The 18,396-nt window shown below is 33.7% G+C and overlaps 1 long non-coding RNA gene across 1 annotated transcript in view; it reads right to left on the bottom strand.

The window, feature by feature from the left end:
* The window catches only part of LOC123001559 (uncharacterized), a 47,144-nt gene extending 29,423 nt beyond the window's left edge, over window positions 1-17,721 (bottom strand). Inside the window, exons 1-2 of the long non-coding RNA XR_006410570.3 lie at window positions 17,569-17,721; window positions 17,377-17,441 (exon numbers count right to left, since the gene is read on the bottom strand). This is a non-coding gene — a long non-coding RNA (uncharacterized LOC123001559). The remainder of the gene's footprint in view (window positions 1-17,376; window positions 17,442-17,568) is intronic.
* Window positions 17,722-18,396: the final 675 nt, after the last annotated feature.

Genomic DNA, 18,396 nt, shown 5'->3' with positions numbered 1-18,396 from the left:
ACATGGCACAAGATATTTGCTAATGATGTATCAGATAAGGGGTTAATATCTAAAACACATAAAGAACTTATAAACACAACACCCTCCCCCCCAAAATCTGATACCTTTTTTAATCTACTGTAATTTAACTCCCATATTGCTGTGGTTATATTATATCTGGTAAGTTCTTTAGAAAAAAAACTAATTTCTTATAAGACTTTATAAGTATCTTCTTAATAAATGCATATATTTTAATTAAAATGTTAGAACTCTATTATTTTAATTTCACTAATCTCAAGCCAAAAATTCTCACAAAAAAAGTAAACTCTCCCACTTCTCTTAAAGGACTTAATAGCCTTGTGCTACTTAGAAGTCTTATATTCTGTCGTTAATTTTATACACTATCCTACAGGACATTAATTGGTATCTTATGAAGTATTATCATAAATAATTAAGACTAATAAAAATAAATGACCAAAATCTATTCTGTAATGGTGTTTCCTTCCTTAATTTTACTGCTTTTATCTTATTAATTTTAAGAATTCAGTATTTTTCCATAAGCTTCCCAGACATTAAAGAAAATTATTCAGATTCCATTGAATACTTAATTGTCTGATTTCAGCTCCTATTTCTTGCCACCTAAGCTCTTAATTTGTCTGCTGCTCAGTTTTCTGGCTTCCTTACTGAGTCAGATATGGTAATTTCCAAAATTCTCCATTACTTACAGGAGTCTGGGGACACTATATAAATGACCTAATATACATTAAAAATGTGCTTAGAGTTGGCCAGGTAATAAGTTCTCAACAAACACTTTCTATTATAAATATCACTATATTTCATTGAAAATAGTGACTCACAAAAGAAAATAGCTTTTTCAAGGATGAAGCTGGAAATTGACAGAGATGAGATTCAAATTCAGCTCTGATTCTTCCAAGGTCAGGTAATTTTAACTAATTCACAAATATTCACAATCAGTAGTGAATATAAATAGATTCCAAACTTAGATCAAACTGGATTTATGCTTTTATCTGATATTTATGATTTATCTATTCACAAATTATGCAAATGAGAATCAAGCAATCGATTGATTTGGCCAATGTCAATCCATGTCTCAAGATCCTATATGAATGATTCTTCCATAAATAGTCCAATTGACCCCATTGCTCTATGATGTATGATTTATGTCAACATTTTGAGAATCCAATTTTTTTAAATTTTTAGCTGCTAGAACTATCATGTGCAAGAAGATTTTCACATTTCCAATAATCAGTTTAAAATGCTTGTTCAAAATAATGAAAATAACTATGTAGGTATAAATAGTGATATATTAAAACAATCCTTCTTGTTAATTTTCTCAGTCACTCCAATGAACAGAATCCCTTCTAGTGTGCTTTACCAGACACACCATCTCAAAGACAAATAGACTTGTTATATAAGTAATTGTTACCTCATCTAGATCCCTATTCTAGAAATCTCAATCCAGTTTTATTTATTTAAAGTACATTTATATCTGGTTTAGAACATCCACCAACTATACAACTTAATATAAATATAATTTAAAAATGAAAATTACTTCTTTTAAAGATTTTATTTATTTGAGAGAGTGAGAGAGAGATTGAGAGAATGAGTTGGGGGAGGGGCAGGGAGGGAGAAGCAGATTCCCTGCTGAGCAGGGAGCCTGACCTGGGGCTAGATTCCAGGACTCTGGGATCATGACCCCAGCCAAAGGCAGATGCCTAAAGACTGAGTCATCCAGGCACCCTGAAAATTACTTTTGAACACATATTTTGGTGTTCAATTATTTAAGTGTTCTAAAACATTCAATGTCACATTTTTATGTACACAGGAACCTTATGAATAGAGGCTCAGAGTCGTTTCTGGCACGGCACTCACGTCAGTTTTAATTTGATTTCTTTCTATCTGGTGCAGCCCCACTGTAACTTGTCAGGAACAGAAATTTGTAGACACCATCAGGTTATCTTTGCTACTAGCATGTACCTTATTTTTAATAGACTATTTGTTCCTCAGTCTCTTTAGGACATCCAAATATTATTTCAGTTTTCTCCTATCCTAAACATCTATGCTTGTTCCATAAAAAAGAGCATTGCTTTTGAAACTGGTTTGATATTTAAAGTTCCACTATAGTCAGATAATTAGCAGCTGGCTTCCCTGATGCAATTGCATACCTGCCTGCTTGCCTGCCTGCCTGCCTGCCTGCCTGGAATCTAAATGATGCATTACTTGGCTTATGTTGGCAACACTGAATGATAATTTACCTTGCGGCTTATTGTAAAAATAATGTGTGGACATTAATTTGCAAGTAATCTAATTTTGTTTTTTTGTTTTTGTTTTTTTTTTGTTTGTTTGTTTGTTTGTTTCTAGCACTTTAGATGCATTGGTTTCTGTAGAATTGCTTTTAAGCCAGTAAAAATGAATAATTTATGATCCTTTATACCACAACCTGATATTTCAAATAATAGCAAGCATTTACTGAGTACTTAATTTTGTGTCTGACTTCAACTTGAGTTGTCTAGTTGTCTTTTTTATAAAAAGTCCATAAAATAGGTAATGTGATTCTTTTCAATTTATAGATTAAACATCTGGGAACTAAGAAGGTTAAGTAGCTCAGCTAATATCACAGAGCTAGAAATATTTGAAACTTGGATTGCTATGCAGGCAGTCTTACATTGAAGTCCTCTCTCTTAAGCATTTTATTATATGGCTGCAAGTACATAGTGGGGTCCTAGCCATATCCCAAGGTATGAGAGTGATGATATAATGGGTTTAGCAATAAGGCTTTGCAGTCTATCTGTGGAAGTTTAATTTCATCGTATAAAGTAGTCAGTACTGTAAATTATCATATGACATGAACTCCATGGGTCATGTAATAACAAAGATTTCACAAAAAAGCATTTATAAAAATAAGGTTTCTTAAGAGAGCCTGGTGTTGAATAAAGTTCTGATTTTTCAGTGGAATCATGTCTTCTTTTTAATATACAATTTTTCATAGAAACATCAATGGTAACTTTATGAAGAAATATTAGAGAGGTATTTTAGAAATGCTGAATATCATTATAATTATTTGACACCCATTAAATTTGAGGCTGTTGAAAGAGAAGGAAAACAAAGTTTACTATAAATGAAAAAAATGTGCGCTATAAACTATTGGATAAGGAAAAGCTGACATTTTGTGTTTGTCTAAGTGACTGTCTAATGTGAGCAAGGAATATTTGTCTGAAAGCGAGCTGCCATCATCAAAGCGATTTTGAATCTCACTTAAAGACCACTTATACCCCACCCTTGACATTGAACAAAAGCCAAGAAGACTGTTGCTCCTTTTCTTTTTTCTTCTCTCAACATTCCATCCTATTACTAAGTTATTATTAAAATTGTAGAAATTTAATACGTGGTGCAGCTTTCCACCTTCTATGTTTTTAACCAATTGTTAAATAAGTTATGCTAGACAGGCAACTGGTGATAAGCTGATAAGCTGTCACTCATTTTGATAATCTCATTGAGGAATAAAGCCTTTTTGTGTCTCCAAAAGGACTGTCTACCATTACTGGGACACCTGGCTGGCTCAGTCAGTAGAGCATGTGACTCCTGAACTCAGGGTCTTGATTTCAAGCCCCCATGTTGGGAGTGGAGCCTACTTAAAACAAAACAGCAACAACAACAGAAGGACTGCCTACCATTACCAATTCTCAGGCCTTACCTCAAACTAGACCTAGGAGAGTTCACCCAGACATAAGCTTATATCAGCAGAGCTGAAACATGTAACCAGGATCACTTCTTCATGGCATTCCAAAATAGAGGGAAGAAAAAAACTAGTGAATTTTCCAGACGTTGGCCCTTCTCAATGGTTTAACTCCACCTAATTGGATGTCACCTAAAAAAAATCCCATATTTTTACATGGGAAATAATGGAAGAAAGAAAACAGCTCCCTCCCTAAAAAGTGCAAGGCTTATACTCAACAGAGTAAGAAGGAGTTGGTATGGGGTGCCTCGGTGTCTCAGTTGGTGAAGCGTCTGCCTTTGGCTCAGGCCCTGATCTCAGGGTCCTGGGATCGAGGCCTGAATTGGGTTCCCTGCTCAGCAGGAAGCCTGCTTCTCCCTCTCCTTCTGCCCCTCTCCCATTCATGCGCGCTCTCTCTCTCAAATAAAATAAATAAGATCTTAAAAAAGGGGGGGGGCTGGTACAGTATTATTTCACACATGGTTAAGTGTGCTATGGTAATAGAGATGGGATTGAATTTTGTTGCATTAGTTCTCTGAATAAGAACAAATGGACAGATGTCAGACTGAACATTTTTAAGTAACAAAGGTTAATGAAAACTAAATTATTCCTCATCTCATGAATTATTCAGAAAAGAGAAAGGGTAGGTATTTAAGCATAAGAACAAATAAGTGACTATAGAACAGCCTAAATTCTGATAAATTTACTAAATTTGAAATATTTGTTTGAGACTTCACCACATTTTAACACAACAACTCTTACATTGAAACCTGGTAATGGATGGTAACAATGTAATTTATTATTATTATAATGGTCTAAAGTAAATATTTTCTTTGTAATTAAATTATATCCTTTGTTTATTTCAAAAAGTCTTCAAATCATCTAGTCATAATGTATTGAAAAGGTTTGAATAGGAGTTAGGTGAATTGACCAAAGTAGGTCATCTATTTTGGTAAGCAGTTTTCCATCTATGAATTTAGTTCAGTATTATTCTATACCTGGAAGCTTCATTTATTATAAAAGTAGGAAGCTAAAATAATATAAAAAGACAGTCTGGAAAAAGTACATTTTAAAAAGGTGAAAAAAATATTTGAAACTAGAGAATGCTTTGTAGACCAACTGAAAATTAGAGTAGCATGAAGAAAAGCTACATAATAGACTGGCATTAAGAGTTTCAGTCATTTAATTCAAATTGGCAAACATTTTTAAACATTGTTAGATGTCAGACGCTGGAAATTAAAAGAAGGAAATTCTCTGTGAGAAAGTTAAATATCCAGGGGGACATATAATAGATGGAGAGGGAACAACAGAAATCAGTGAAGACTCCAGGTTTCCGGTCTGAAGACTGAATAGATAGTGACCCTCCTAGAGACAATAAACATGAGGACATACGTACTTGGAAGGGGAAAATACATTGATTTCAAGTTTGGAAATGGTAATCCCACTCTAGATATCTTCTAGGGAGATGTGAAATTCAAGACAGAGATGAGATCATTAATATTGGTTCTGGAGTCATCCACATAACAGTTACAATAAGTAGGAGAGAATGTGAACACCTAGGAATTAGAAGAGAAAGAATCTGTCAATACTAACTTTTGGAAGAAAGCATTGAAAATAAAACACTAGGAAAAAAATGACGAGAAAACCAAGGAGAATTGGGTCATGAAAGTTTAAAGAAAGTTTCAGAGAGGAAGGGCCAAGGTCTTCAAGTTTAAAGAGAGGTCAGCTAAGAAAAGAATGGGAGAAAACATCTATTACATTTATCAGTTAATTATTGGCATTGACAGCTCAGATTTGGAATTCTGGAAAGTCTGTCGCACTGCGGTTACTCTCCAATGCAGGGTGTTAATCACTACTGTGGTTTTCTACAGAAGTAAGCCCAGGTTGTTTCTGTCTCTCAAATAGACAACAGAATGTTTTAACATTGGAAATAAAACAGAGAACACTTTTTAACCATTTTGTAAAACTGCTGGATTAGCATTTAGAATAATGTGAAGTGTTTTTTTTTTTTTTTTCTGATAACGGCGCTTCAATGTAAGCTTTGGAATAATAATTCAATTTATTCCATCTGTCCTTATTCTTCTTACCTATCAAATAGTTATGACATCCGTTCTTTCTGTTTTCCAAATGTGTTGAAAAGATTTTTTAAAATAATAATGCAACTAGAGAGTGGCTTTCAAAGGACAACTAAAATAATTTGCAATCTCGGTGGATAAAACCAAAAGTGATCGTTTCAGGAGACAGTAAAAGAACTCACCCATTCTCTTTGAAAGGTAAATACTGACAATTGACATGAGCAAAATGTCTGAAAACATAAGAATACACAATATACATTGTACTCATTTACACAGCAAATTATAGGTATGAAATCTGGTACCCTAAGAGGTATTTTTGGCAGAAAATACGTGTGGAAACCATGTCCATTGTATGGTGTGCACTTGTTCCTTGGAGTTTTGTATCATGTCTGACACCTAGCTGATGGTTAATTATTATTTCTTGAATGAAATGGATGATACAATAACTGTCCAAAAAGAGTATAGCAAAATCTATCAGCTCTGTGAAAATCAGGAAGAACTTTATTATGTTCTTTACCCCAATTTTAGCAGTTCTCATAAGCTGCCTAGGACTCCCAGGTCATTCCTCATTCCCTGTATTCTCATCCCCATAAAACTCCTCTCTCCCTCCATCCCTCCCTTTCTTATCTATTATCTATCTATCTATATGCAACCCTTTCCAGGAATGGACATTTGCTTTCTCAACATCTTATTCTACTGGCTGCCACTGCCAGTTCTAATAGCTAAACCAGTCTCTCTTTTCTTTTCCTAAAATATCCCGGGTTTGACTCTCATATCATCAGACTATACCACTCCTTACCCGTGAGTAAAATACTAATCATCTGTTGTCACCTTGGTCATTCTTCTCATCTCTAGCTCACTTTCCCTTTCTCTAATGCTGTGTGCTTTTCCCATACTCTTCCTCTGCCCCTCATTCCTGGTAAAGAGCTATATGTAGGTCTTTAATTAATATCAGTTAATTCCTTAGTTACACTAGCCAAAAATCAATGATTCAATAGCCACATTTACTAGTGGTTATTGTGGCTATATGAACTTTCTAATCATCATATAAATGTTTACTGGGTGGAACTTCCCTAAACCTTCTTATTCCCAGTAACAATATCATCCCCATACCCTAAAATTCAAAGGCCCAACTCTCCAGTTACTAATTTGTTTCTATCTTATTTCTTCTAGCAACATGATTTCTATGACATACATCAAATATTTCATTATAATATACATCATATCCTCATGTCCTGATAACCCATGATTTATCATTATAATCATACCCTTGCAAGAACCATCAAATTAATCTCTTCTCTAGTATGGTCCATCTCAGCTGGCAAAATTCAAAGACAAATGCAGACTTCTAGCAGGACTTGCGCAGCTGAACACGATTGGCTAGCAAACAAATTTTTGCAGAGTAGCTTCACATCATAATCATGACTATTAACTTCAAGTGGATCCTTTAAGCTGCTTGGAAAGTCTATTACATTTTCCAAACCTTTCAGTCTGCCACTTCCTGAGATGACTATTTTATAACTATTCTTTCTCCTGTCTACCCTCCTCTTGTGTTAATATGAATGACTGTTCATGTTTCCAGATGATGTCACCCCTCTGTTTATGCACGGTTTCCTCTCACTTAATCAAAGACATTGCTCCAGTGCTTCTCATCTTTCTGTCTCTAGAATAATGAATATTCCTATCAGTATAAAAAACTGAAATAAAAAACACAAAAATCAGCCTCTAAAATAAACAAATATAAAACCAGCAACAAATAAAGCCTTCCCTGACTTCATTTCTTTGCTTTCTTTTAAAACTTCACACTCTTAAAAAATGTTAACTGTTTCTGTCTTCCAGTTCTGCCCCTTTCATTCTTTAATATATGCAATCACTTCTGGCTACTAGTCTACCATTTCTAGTAACTGCTCTTCTCACACCTGCTTACTACATTGCTAAATACAATGGTCAATTTGTAATTCTAATGTTTCTTAGCCTATTAACAACTTTTGATGTCGTTCATCAAGTGGAAGATTTGCATTATTTGGATTCTGGATCAAAACATTCTGTTTCTTTTTCTATTTCACCCACTTCTCTTTCTCACTCTCCATTGACAGTTGCTTCTTATGTCTTAGTCATCAACACTCTGTATTGTTCAAGTAGTCAGCCTTGAAAAACCTCTCTTCTTTATTTTTAGTAATCCCTTAATTGTTAACATATAGACAAATGGCTTTAAATATCATATATCTGATGACAAGTCCTATATTCTTCAGACTACTGGACATCTCCTAAGCATGAGTAATTGGCAACTCAAAGTTAGCATGCTGAAAAGAACTCCTGATCTTCCTCCATATTAATCCTGTTTCTCATGTAGTCTTCCACATTTTAGTGAAAATTAACTTAATTGTGCAGCATTTCCCTAAACCTCTTATTTCTAGTAACTACATTATCTCCATACCCTCAGTTTCAAATGTTTAATTCTCCAGTAACTATGTTGTTGCTGTCTTTTTCTTCTAGTGACATGACTGTATGACATAAAACTCATGGACCAAACCAAATATTTAATTGTAGCCTACATCACATCTTCATTTTCTTGTGGACAGCAACTTTCAGTAGCTCTGGCCAAGTAGCTTAGTATCACCTTGATTCCTGCTTCCTTTGTTTTTGTCACTGTTCACATCCAAACAAGTATTAATCATGTTGGCTCTATTTTCAAAATATCCAGAATCAGAAGAATTTTTGTTACCTCTTCTGTTACTTATCATGAATAAAGCTACAAAATATCTCAACTGCATTGTTGCAATAGCCTCTTAGTCTTCATTCCTATATTCTTTCTTCCTATCCTAGCCCTCAATCTATAAACAACACAGTAATTAGAATGACCCTGTTAAACATAAATTAGGTTATGACGCTCTGCTCCCCCTCTTCCAGTGGATTCCTTGGCATAGAGTTGCAAGGACCTGTACCACTTCAAGTTGTTCTTGCTGTTGACTCTTTATCTCCATCTTCTCCTGCTCTTTCTCTTCATGTAATTTCCTCCAGCAATGCTGACCTATTTGCTGTTACATGAGCATACCAAAAATATCTCTGTTTTAGAGGTTTTAAACCTGCCATCTCTGCCTGGAATACCACTTTCCTGGATACCCACATTGATTCTTGCCTCATCTCCCTCTACTTTGCTCAAATGTCATCTTCTCAGGAAGCATTTCCTAATCACCGCATTTAAAACATCAGCTCTTACTGTCCTTCCCATTCCCACATTCCATGCTTTATTTTTCTCCGTGTCATCTGATACAGTAGATGCTTTATTTATTTGTTCATTTTTGTATCTACCCCAGCCTCAGAATATAACCTGCATTGGAGGAAAAGCTTATGTGTTTTTTCTTTCTTTTTTCTCTTCGTTTAGAATCATACCTGGTATATAATAGATTCTCAATACATCACATTTATAAATAACATAAGTGTAAATATTTAATAAGAGAAACAGAAAGCAATATAACATTTCATTGTGAGTATTAAAGCAACATGGGAGAAATCCACGTCCCTTGGCTTTATCCCTTGATTCCTTTTCCCTCAAAAAAAAAAAAAAAAAAAAGGATTAACTTCTGTATGCTCCATAATCCTAACCTGTGTTCGTAGAAAAAATAAAATTTCTCCTAAAAATATGATCGATGAAGAGTGAGTTTCCAAATAATACATAATATTATCCTCTTTACCTTCATGCCCTTACCAAGTTAGGTTTAAGTTTCATTTAAAAAGGTGTTTTTTATTAACAAGCACAATGAGGGGCAGATGTTTGTTAAAAAGTTTTTGTTTCCTTGCCTTTTAAACTTCCATTTCCATGTAAATCCATAAATCCAAGTAGTAGTCACCTAGTCAAGGATTTATTAGACATTGTTTTCAAAGAGACTTTGACAGATAAGGATGATATAAAATACATGTTATATATAATACCTAGTTTAGTACATTGATATTTTAATGAACTCAAAAGGAATATATAACTTATGTTAAATATTAACATACATATGTTTATGTTTATCTTCTAAGTAAAATTTTGGCTACTTTAGAGTATATAAGCTAAAATATTTATTTTTATTGTATCTTTACCCATTTTCATCTGTATAAATGCCAAATCCTTGCAACAAACAAACAACAGCAAAAGACCCATTGTTTGCCATTGTTTCATTTTTTTATTGCTACATTTCTGGTTAAAATACATTATATGACTTAAATTATTTCAGAATGTCCTTATGACTTTCATGATTTCATTTCTTCTTAAAATTTTTAACTTTTAAACTTTTCCTCTCAAACGTAACAATTGCTGAGTAATAGGAATCAAACTGCAAAAAAACTCTGTATCTAAGCCTATACATCTATACATATATGCATATGTAATCACATACATAATTATAAGTGCTACATGTCAACGTTGGATATGAGCCTTTTGAACTAAGATGGTAGATGCATGCTCCTTCCAAAAGGAATATATATATATCTTATTGTTATACTATTGATTTGAGATTCATTTAATCTTTTTCTTCAGTATTTACTTAGATTCTTCGAGGTTTCCAGTTCCCGCTTTTTTCAATTAATCCTTACATGAATCTACAACTAATTTTTATTCCTAAATTTTCTAAAAGATGTAGAAAGATATTTGAAGATAAGAAACTTCTATTTATTATAATTTCAATGTCTTCAAATTAATGAAAAAAAGGGAAGAATCCAATATGTTAATCAGAATATGAAAAGACTATTTAATAAAATTAAGGTAGACATCTTTGTGTAGTAATAATTCTGTGACCTAGTCTTTGTCAAAGAGTCACTGTCTCTAATTCCCAATATTTTTGCTTTCCAAATCTTTAATTGTATTTATTTTTTTCTCTTTCCAGGCTTACTAATTTTTTTACTAGTAACTAGAAAAATAAATGGCTGAAAACCCGGCATCATAATAGTTATAATTATAGCCAATTACTTTGGTGACATAATGAATATTAAGATAGCTGAAATAAAGTAAAATAATCCAGTCATAATTTGTTCATGTGATATCTTTGTAGAAACAAATAGTGACCATACCCCCAAATGGAATACATGTCATTGTATGTGGAGCTATATATGAATATATTTATATGCATGTGTGCATGCATATGTGTCTTATAATTTTCTTCATTTTACCTAGTTTATTCTTTCAGGTTTACTATGACAAGTTCCTCCTTCTGTTTACTTTGAATAATTGGCAATGATATTGATTAATCCATCAGAAATAGAGCATCACTAAAATATCATTCATATAGTTTAATTTTTCTGAAATTGATCCATCAGCAAGAGCAACATAAATTCATTTCAGAAGCAAATGCTACCTCCATTTACCTTAGACATACTGAGCAGATATGGGAGGTACAATCCAACAATCTGTGAAAGTCTGTATTTTAAAAACCCTTCTAAGTTGGGTGATGCTGAGGCATGCTAAAGTTTGAGAACTAATACTTTATGGAACACACACACACACACACACACACACACACACAGACATTCCATTTGAGTTGTTATCATTGCTTTCTGGGATATATTCAATCCGGATTTTCCATGGGACATATTTTTTCACAAATGTCCCCACTCCAAAAGATTCTCTTTGTCTTCTTTTTCAATTTATACCCTCTCTCTGGGAATAATTTTCCATCTTTTAACCTTAATATATTTCTTCATTTGCTCAGATGTAGAATATATAAAAGATATAACAAAATGTCTAATCCTCACTCCACTATAATGCAAAAAATGTGAATTAGAGGTAAAAAAAAAAAAAGTGAAACCGAAAGGCAAAATTTTAATTGTATAGCTAACTTTAACACTTTCAAATATAGCAGACTTCCATCATCCCTAGAAACTTCTCCTTTGTTCCTAATAGTCAGCTACACTTCTAGAGGCTACTCCTGTTCTTTTTTGTTTTTTTTCTGTCAATTTATTGTAATGTTTCTACTCTATTTTACCTTATTTTTCTTCTTATGGTGAATTATTCTTAGTATTCATTTTTACTGTTCTCTAATAATTCTTTATTTTTGCCTTATACCATTTTTTATTTCATTATTCACATTTTACATATTATGTTAAGTGAAATAGGTCAGTCAGAGAGACAAATACCACATGATTTCACTCATACATGGAACTTAAGAAACAAACAAACAAAATCAACATAAATGGGGGGGAGGCAAACCAAGAAACACTCTTAACTATAGAGAACAAACTGATGAGGCTACTGCTGTTCTGATATTTTATTTTTCATATTGTTAGTCTTCTCCCTTTTAAAACTTTATATGACTAGAGTCACACAGTATATACCCTTGTTTTTGATTCATACGTGCTTTAGCATGTATCAGTAACCTGTTCTTTTTATCTCTAAGAAGTATTCCATTGTATGAGTGTACCACAGTTTCTGCCTATGCACCACAGTCACAAACAACTTCTGAACTTCCCTTTGGTTTGTTTTTTCCTTCTACATGTATCTCTGCAGTTGCTTTGTCTGAGTACTTTAGTGTCCTCTTAACACATAGTGAAAGTCAGGATGACAAAATGGTTACGTGAATTCATCTGGAATAAGGAAATCTGAATTTAAACTCTGGTTCTCCAATTTAAATACTGCTGTGATTTTAGACAAGTCGTATAAGCTGTTTCTCAGATTTCTTAACTTTAAGGTAGATATAATAATAAGTGCTTCCTTAAGTAATTGATCTCAAAGCTTACAAAACTTAAAAACATAAAACAATGAAATAGCATGACACACATATATGGACTCAGATGTTAGCTATATTGTTGTATTTACTGTCTACTTGCTTGTCCATAGCACTATTCTCTAAGCATCCTGTGGGTTGAGACCATTATTGTTACATAACTAGAATACGGTAGGCACCAACACACATTTGTTTAAGGAATGAATGGATTATATTATTATAGAGGACACTAGGGTAGAAATTACAGCAATTCAGTATGTATTGCTCATGTTCCACTTTTAAAAACAGAATTTAGGGATGACTGGATGGCTCAGTTGGTTAAGCATCTGCCTTCGGCTCAGGTGGTGATCCCAGGGTCCTGGAATTGAGCCCTGCATCAGGCTCCCTGCTCAGTGGGGAGTCGGCTTCTCCCTCTCCCTCTGCCCCTCCCCCTGCTCATGCTCTCTCTCTCTCAAAGAAATAAATAAAATATTAAAAATATAAAATACAAATAAAAACAGAATTGATCTTAACTTATTGTGACAGATATTGCAATTCTCCCATTCTTTGTTGTGGTTAGAGAATTCCCTGAGCACACATTACCCATTTGACACTGTTTCCTAACTTTCTTTTCACCAGTTGAGGCTTTATGACTAGGTTATTACCAAAGGAATCGGATAGAATGGAAAGCACAACTTCTGTATGTCTTCTGTACAAGGAGGTTGTTTGATGTCTACTTCTGCTTTCCTAGTCTCAAGAGCTGGAATGCTGATAGGGCCCTTATGAACCCCTGTAACCATACAAATGAGGTCAATACCTTCGGGGAGGACAGAGCGATAGAAAGAAGGAAACAGGTTCTCTGGATGAACACTTAGAGCAGATTTTCCTGGGCAATTTATGCTATTTACCTACTTCTGGACTGTTCAGTGAGAGAGAAAGAGGAAAATATCTATCATGGCTGAGCCATTGGAATTTTTCTTTCATTTTGTAAGTAGCTTAGGCTATACCTTAAGTAATAGACTGGTTCAAGAAAAAAAAAATGAGGGGAGCCTGGGTGGCACAGCGGTTAAGCATCTGCCTTTGGCTCAGGGCGTGATCCCGGCATTACGGGATCGAGCCCCACATCAGGCTCCTCCGCTATGAGCCTGCTTCTTTCTCTCCCACTCCCCCTGCTTGTGTTCCCTCTCTCACTGGCTGTCTCTATCTCTGTCAAATAAATAAATAAAATCTTAAAAAAAAAAAAAGAAAAAAAATGAATGTAAATGGTCAGAAAAAACAAAAAGAACTCTGAATAAATACACTATTGATTCAGTTTTCAGGATGGACTTTGAGAATGATACTGCAGAATTGGGCCACCAGAACATTACCGCCTTTTCTACAATCATAAAATTACCTGTGTATTGAAAAATTGTTACTACAACTGCTAGTTTCAGATCCATGAGCAGGTGCTATAATCAGGAAACATTCATGATCAGGAAGTTCTTACTATCAAGAAGTTGGCAATGAAAAATCAAGTATCTTCATGTTGGTCTTGCATACAGAAACATTAATCAGCAAAGCATGGCCTCTTGGACACTGCAAGGAGTTTGGGAAGGCTATTGAGCACTGATAAACTCAATCCCTTGAAGAGGATGTGTGTCTTGCTTCTACAACAGCTTTTTCGATTGTTTCCTTGGGGAGGTTACTGAACTCTGTGAAGCTTAGAGATAGCAGTTTTGCTTAAAGTAACAATATTACCAACGGAGTGGGTGATTATTGTGTATGACTAAATTAAATGAGTGACAGAAATAATCTACAGGAGGGAGGAAATGTGAATACTCTTAGAGGACACCTGTACTATGCATGAAATGGCATATATTATTTGAAGATGAATTTAGATTGGTTAAAAGTGTATATTGGAGAATCTTAACATCTAAAATAAATACCAAATACTACTTTTATCAACATAAGAGAACATAGTCTGTGTGATTTCAATTATTTTAAATTTATTAAGACTCGTTTTATGGCTCAGTTTATAGTTTATCTTGCTGACCACTCCTCTTTCTTTAGAAAGAATTATATTCTACAATTGTTGCTTGTACTGGTCTCTTTTAGTTTGAGTTAGTTGTTGGTCTTCTTGAAATTTTCTATGTATTTACTCAGTTTTCTATTTAGTCTATGAGATATTAGACTCTCCTGTCATTGTATATCTCTTGGTTCTTTCAGTCGTTAGTTTATATTTCATATATTATTTTAAGTTTTGATATTAGGTTCATCTATATTTGGGTTAATAACATCTTTTTTGTTGTTATTGACTTGATTTTACTATGATGCTTACTATGAAATACCTTTCTTTATCTCTGGTAATATCACACACACTGAAGGCTACAGTGTCCGCTGTTAATATAATTGTCCAGATTTCTTATGATTTGTATTTTCATAGACATCTTCTTTTCAATGTTTTTACTTTTAATTTATATATATATATACATACATATATATATATCATATTTTAAATGTTTATCTCTTCTTAATGTCACATGGCTTTATTTTGGTTTTTTGTGTCTTTAATTGAAGGATTTAGTCCATCTATATTTAATACCATTTTTATATGATTGAAATTAAGTGTTCCATCTTGCTATGTGTTTTCTATTTGCATCAGTTTTGTTTTTCCTTTATTTACTTTGATGGTTAATTTTATGTGTCACCTGGGCCATGGGATGCTTAGATATTTAGTCAAACATTATTCTGGCTGTTTCTGTGGGGAAGTTTTTAGATGAGACTAAAATTTAAATGTGCAAAGAAGATTCCCAGCATGCGTGGGCCTCATCCCATCATTTGAAGTCCTGAATAGAACAAAAAGTTGACCCTCCCCCAACAAGAAGCTTTACTCCCCTAAGTAAAATGAGACATTTATATTTTTTCCTGCCTTTGGACTCAAAATGATACGTGTGTGCTATGGGTGCCAGCTTTCAGACTGCAACTCCACCTTTGGCCCTGAAGATCTTGGGATTTGTCAATCTCCATAATTCCATGAGCCAATCATTATAATAAATCTTTGTCTCTGTCTTTGTCTTGTCTCTCTCTATATATTTATATACAAAAACCTGTATTTATATTATATATATGATTTGATTTTATTTTAAATGTATATCTCCTCTTAATGACACATAATTTTATTTTGATTTTTCCCTTTTAATTCTCTTTTAATTGAAGTGTTTAGTCCATCTATATATATGTACACAGTTGACCCTTGAACAACATGGGGGTTAGGAGCCCCAACTTCTGTGTGGTAGAAAATCTATGTATAACATATGACTCCCCAAAACTTGACCAGTACCCCATCTTTCCTAACCTCATTTGTACTATTTGAGAAATGTTTTAGAATTCAAATTCATCTCCTTTATAACTTTATTAGATTTACTTTCTATGTATCTATTTCTTTATATATTTTTTATTATGTATTTATTTATTTTAGTAGTTGTATTGGTTCAAAACATGAATTTGGTGCATTCTATGTATGTTACAAAAACTTCTTTATTCTTCCCAATTCCTTCTTTCTCTTCCCCCAGTTTTAATCAATCTTTCCAAATAATCATATTTCCTTCTGTTCACATTTCTGGATAGCATGGAATATTAATTAGTCTAACCTTTCATCCTTTGAGCCTTTGTCATTCCAGGCACCATAAACATGTAAGGTCATTATACCCAATTGAATATATATCTCCTTTCAGAAATTCGTTATCATGATCATTTTTCAAATGTAAGCAAATTATTTGAAATTTTGACTATGCTACCTCTATTATGGTCCTCATATCCACCTACACATAAGTTTAATTCCTTTACCAGTGTCCAAGTTTAAACTTTAATTTTGACCTGGAATTTTGTACAATTATAACTCTCTAAATGTGCTTACCATCACGTACTGAGAGTTATGATTTCAATAAAACAAAATGAATTAAGTGGACTCTTCACATAATGATTTTTTGTTTGTTTTGTTTTTTAAACCTAATCAAAGATTTAACAGAGATTTCTGAAAGGTAAGTGTTATTTCAAATGACATTTCAAACTATAATACATGAGTTTTAAAAGTTTATAATAGTACTATCATCCATAAAATTCAAGTCACACAGACACATTTTTTTTCCTGTGGATAAACTTATTTTTAGTACATGACTAATTCCAGTTTTTAAAAAAATTTTTATCAAGACCTGAGCTGAAGTCAGGATTTGGACACCTAACCAATTAGCCACCCAGCCCTCCCCATTATTAACTCTATTTTAAATGTGAGGGGTCCCTGATGCCTTTTGTTTCTGTTTACTAGTAACTGAGCAGAGAAACTCTAATACTCTACTTTGTGCTTTTACATATCAGTTTTCACTGACCTCAAACCTACCATCATTTTTAATATGCTTTAATATGTCACATTAAGTAAAAAGGAATGGCAGGACCTTGTAAGTGAGGAAGTTCTAAGTTAAGCAGACTTTATCATCTCATTCTATTTTATCTCCTCTGTGTACAGCTCCTTCACCAAAGTGCTTTATTCCTCTGTGTCAGCCACACGAGTTTGCAACTCTTTCTCTAGAATTTCCTCTTCTAAAACCGTTCTATATAATGCTGTCAGCATAATCTTCCAAAGTTTCAGAGCTGATCATGTCATTCTCCTACTCTATCTAAAATAGCCTATGACACATTTTTTTTCCTGCAAAATAAAATTCCAGCTTCTGGTTCTGACATTGAAGAATGTGCACAATCTTGCCACTGACTCTGCAGCATATTTTCCACTATGCTAACCCCTTTTTCCCTCTCCTGTGTTCCAGATAAACCCCCACCTTAAGCATGTTTTCCTGGATCATTTCCCTTGTTTATTTTTCCCCTCTGGCTGGAATATCATTAACTTTCTGTGTATGTTGAAAGTTAATCTTACCTCCTTTCTTATGAAGCATTAGCCTCGTCTGGAACCAAAAATTGTTGGCTTTAGGGAAAAAAAATCTGAAATAAAAAATGGGGAGGAAGAAATCAAACAATAACAATTTATTATTTCATGCAACTAAAAAATATAGCAGTTTCTTTAGCCACATCTGCCTACAGTTACAGAAACAATATTAGCAGATCAAACCTCATTGGTCTTCCTCCTCTTCTTCTTTTTATTCTTCTACTCCTCCTCCTTCTTCTTTTCTAAACTGATTTTACTTTCGGAGGAGATTTATCCTTGTGATGGATTTTTGAAATTGCAGACTGATGGTCTTATCAGTGAGAGGGTGCTTGTATTTTCTGGAGCCAGGATGGGGTCTCATTGGCTTGAATTGAGCCATGTGCTCATCTTAAAACAATGAATGTGCCTAAGGAAATACACACCGTTGATTGGTTTGGCCTTGGTCATGGGTTTATTCCTGGAGCCAGAAAATGGGACCAGGAAGGAAGAGAGTAAATCCTATTAAGACTGCATGACCTAAAAGTGGATTAGGGATGATTTCTTAAAAGAGAATCAGAGTGCTATTACTAGAAAGAAGAATATACATAGGCAAGAGGCAGATTTCATTATAGGTGACTTTTTGTATCATTCAGGAGAAATAATTTCTTTATATCTCTTAGGACTGCATTCACCCAGGTAATGCATCCCATTCTACTGCCATTTTGGTATATAATACACATTTTTGTTTTCTTCTATAATGAAAGTTCCTTTTGAAATTTTGGCTTTATTTTTTAATTGTTCATAACACTTACTGTAATATTTTTTCAAACACTTAGTTATAATATTTTATTAATTTAAAGTTTCTCTAATACTTTTGTTTAACAGTGAAGAATCTTAGCTGAAAATTATTACATGACTGTATTCAAGTTACTGTTGTAACAATGGAGCACAATAGCATGTTGACCTTCATATATTTCGAGTTGAGAACTTAAGGGAGGGTGTTACATATAAGTGATGAATCACTGAATTCTA

The sequence above is a fragment of the Ursus arctos genome, unplaced genomic scaffold (genome assembly GCF_023065955.2).
Source record: "Ursus arctos isolate Adak ecotype North America unplaced genomic scaffold, UrsArc2.0 scaffold_9, whole genome shotgun sequence".
NCBI classification, from domain to species: Eukaryota; Metazoa; Chordata; class Mammalia; order Carnivora; family Ursidae; genus Ursus; species Ursus arctos.
Note: the sequence above shows the minus strand (reverse complement) of the source record. Positions and strands in the feature narration are given on the sequence as shown.